The following is a 2,500-nucleotide window of genomic DNA, read 5'->3' as shown; positions in this document are numbered from 1 at the left end:
TCAGCGGACAGTTGACACAGGCCGTACCACAGCGTAGGCTAAGTGCTTCGCCATGCGAATGCCAATGAACAACTGCAAATGCCAATGAACAACTGCAAATGCCAATGAACAACTGCAAAGGGCATTGAGCATGTACGTCCTGCTGCCATCCACATTACAGTGTATAGCTGCAAGGTGTTTAACATGAAGCGATACACTGGGGACCGGGCAGTGCGAGTAGCAAACTATATTGCGGGGGTTGCAGTTAGGCAACACTACACTAATTTAACGCGTCGTATGACAATTACAGAGCAGGTTAAGGCCCAACGTGTGTTGGGTTAAGGCCCAACGTGTGTTGGGTTAAGGCCCAACGTGTGTTGGGTTAAGGCCCAACGTGTGTTGGGTTAAGGCCCAACGTGTGTTGGGTTAAGGCCCAACGTGTGTTGGGTTAAGGCCCAACGTGTGTTGGGTTAAGGCCCAACGTGTGTTGGGTTAAGGCCCAACGTGTGTTGGGTTAAGGCCCAACGTGTGTTGGGTTAAGGTCCAACGTGTGTTGGGTTAAGGCCCAACGTGTGTTGGGTTACGTTACGGCGCAATGTGGGTTACGTTAAGGGGCAATGTGGGTTACGTTAAGGCGCAATATAGGTTACGTTAAGGCGCAATATAGGTTACGTTAAGGCGCAATGTGGGTTAGGTTAAGGCGCAATATAGGTTACGTTAAGGCGCAATATAGGTTACGTTAAGGCGCAATATAGGTTACGTTAAGGCGCAATATAGGTTACGTTAAGGCGCAATATAGGTTACGTTAAGGCGCAATATAGGTTACGTTAAGGCGCAATATAGGTTACGTTAAGGCGCAATATAGGTTAGGTTAAGGCGCAATATAGGTTAGGTTAAGGCGCAATATAGGTTACGTTAAGGCGCAATATAGGTTACGTTAGGGCGCAATACAGGTTACGTTAAGGCGCAATACAGGTTAGGTTAAGGCGCAATACAGGTTAGGTTAAGGCGCAATACAGGTTAGGTTAAGGCGCAATACAGGTTAGGTTAAGGCGCAATACAGGTTAGGTTAAGGCGCAATACAGGTTAGGTTGAGGCGCAATACAGGTTAGGTTAAGGCGCAATACAGGTTAGGTTAAGGCGCAATACAGGTTAGGTTAAGGCGCAATACAGGTTAGGTTAAGGTACGACACAGGTTAGGTTAAGGTACGACACAGGTTAGGTTAAGGTACGACACAGGTTAGGTTAAGGTTCGACACAGGTTAGGTTAAGGTACGACATAGGTTAGGTTAAGGTACGACATAGGTTAGGTTAAGGTACGACATAGGTTAGGTTAAGGTACGACATAGGTTAGGTTAAGGTACGACATAGGTTAGGTTAAGGTACGACATAGGTTAGGTTAAGGTACGACATAGGTTAGGTTAAGGTACGACGTAGGTTAGGTTAAGGTACGACGTAGGTTAGGTTAAGGTACGACGTAGGTTAGGTTAAGGTACGCCGTAGGTTAGGTTAAGGTACGACGTAGGTTAGGCTAAGGTACGACGTAGGTTAGGCTAAGGTACGACGTAGGTTAGGTTAAGGTACGACGTAGGTTAGGTTAAGGTACGACGTAGGTTAGGTTAAGGTACGACGTAGGTTAGGTTAAGGTACGACGTAGGTTAGGTTAAGGTACGACGTAGGTTAGGTTAAGGTACGACGTAGGTTAGGTTAAGGTACGACGTAGGTTAGGTGAAGGTACGACGTAGGTTAGGTTAAGGTACGACGTAGGTTAGGTTAAGGTACGACGTAGGTTAGGTTACGGTACGATATAGGTTAGGTTACGGTACGATATAGGTTAGGTTAAGGTACACATTGTTGTAAGGAAAGGTTTAATGGGGGGGCGGGGCGGCCGGTTTGTTGATTGTGATTATAGTAAGTGGATGCCTGCGGCATCATCTGATTTGCCACGTCAGGATGCACCTTTGGCTCATGACAGGCGGCGCTCTCATTCCATGCTTGTGGCAGACCTGTGTCTTTCATTCCTGCCATTGTTTGTGTGCTGTGAGAGGAGGCAGTATTGTGATGTTGGGTGCACCCCTGTGTAGGACATGTGTGGGTGTTGGTGGCTTGGCTGAGCAATGGTGGTTGTCGGGTGGGTGGGATATTCTGTTTTCTGAGTGGACCTCCCAGTCTGGTTATGACAGTGTGGATTGTCTAATGTGGCGGAGGGGATGCACTGGGTGTTGTTCCATGCTGGTGCTTACATATTGTCTGTGTGCGTGTTACAGGCAGAGAGTAGTGCGTGAAAAGGGTGTGTGGCTGACGTGTGGTTGTGATTGTGAGCAGAGTCTTTAAGCATGTATACGGACAGTTGTATACATTATCTGTATTCTGATGGCTCTATCTATTACTAATCAGCGCCGTGTATACGTTTAATCCGGTTCCAGTCGAAACTGTTGTATCTCTGTACATTAGTGACACGGCGAGCCCGCTATGTAGTTACTCGTCTCGGCAGCTTCCACCGGTGTATGGCAAATGATTA

Source organism: Schistocerca serialis, unplaced genomic scaffold (genome assembly GCF_023864345.2).
Source record: "Schistocerca serialis cubense isolate TAMUIC-IGC-003099 unplaced genomic scaffold, iqSchSeri2.2 HiC_scaffold_1196, whole genome shotgun sequence".
Lineage (NCBI taxonomy): Eukaryota > Metazoa > Arthropoda > Insecta > Orthoptera > Acrididae > Schistocerca > Schistocerca serialis.
Note: the sequence above shows the minus strand (reverse complement) of the source record.